Source organism: Lucilia cuprina, chromosome X (assembly GCF_022045245.1).
Source record: "Lucilia cuprina isolate Lc7/37 chromosome X, ASM2204524v1, whole genome shotgun sequence".
Taxonomy (NCBI): Eukaryota; Metazoa; Arthropoda; class Insecta; order Diptera; family Calliphoridae; genus Lucilia; species Lucilia cuprina.
Genome location: NC_060949.1, coordinates 13864724 through 13866073, shown reverse-complemented (window position 1 = coordinate 13866073; position 1350 = coordinate 13864724).

The following is a 1350-nucleotide window of genomic DNA, read 5'->3' as shown; positions in this document are numbered from 1 at the left end:
TGTTCAATAAATTTTGGAATTGTAATAGATTTGGTATTTTTTCTATTAAAGACATGAGAAAACTTATTTCTACAAATATTTCATCAATTAGAATAGTAATAACATATACTATTCCGTGTGGAGTTGTCAGATCTCCCATCGGACGCGTCCCAGGTGGCGAATAGGGGGAGCTAAGCATGGTCTTTTTCGACACATTGGACACAATGGTCAAAAACGATGATGCTAGCTCGAGATAAGGCAGACCTGACTAGATACATTTTTTTGACAAATGGTCTAACAAGTCTGTCATATCTAGATGAGTGCATGAATCAGGACAATCTTTTTATGATATCAGTGGATACATTTTTGACAAATGGTCTACTGCTATGCAAATAGATGATAGAGTGCTGTTATGATTTATGATACATCTGATAACAGACGGTCATATATGATAACAGGACCAAAACTGTCAACCCCACCCCCATATTTCCCAATCTACCCAGTTTTATCCCTCTTCAATCCAATCCCAATAACCCCTTGCCATATCCCCCACTTGTAAGGTTAAGGTGGTTGGAAGCAGTGCCGAGAACCTGAATGGCTAGTTAGTGGTTAAAGAGGACTAGTCGATAACAGCTCCCCTCCGATGCCAGGGCACGGATCGGTTGTAATGCTTAGCCTAGCCCACGTACGCCATCCCTGCGTGGGTCGTCCACCCATTACGTGGGAATCACATGGAAAAAACAACAAAAAAACAAACAAACAATAAAAAACCCGTGGAAAGCCAGTTGGGGAAACCTAAACTGGTGGACTGTAAACAGCCTGCTATCCAACCTTCTGGTGATAGCACGGCTAAACGCAGCGAGGAAATCTTGTCCGTAGTGGCAAGCACCTCATCAGCAGCACAAGCCTTAACTGGTACGCAAGCAAACACCCCTGCCTCGGGCACTGCGGACCAAGCAGTGACCCCCGCGACTTCTGGACAGGTTGGATCGTCGAACTCGATGTCGGGTCCAACAAATGCTCCCTCAACGCCCTCACGGCTAACGAAAACAAGCAAAGATCCATCTAGGAAGGCTTTTGTTCAAAGGCGTGCCGCCATGCGTTTAGTCGAGCGACCCGCTAGTTAGGGCCATTGTTGACAAGAGTGTAAACGACGGAGCTATCTCCCAGGACAAATGGTTGATAATTCGTCAAAAAATGCTAGAGGTGTATTGGAAAATTCTCAAAGAGAATCCCGGTCCATCTCCGCAGAATGATGATGCTGGCTGGTACCAAGACCACATCAAACTGCTGGCGTGCACGAACGAGCGCTCAGCAAACCTGCTTAAGTAGTCAAGGTCACCGAACCTGAAGGTGCTAACAGAAAGGCGG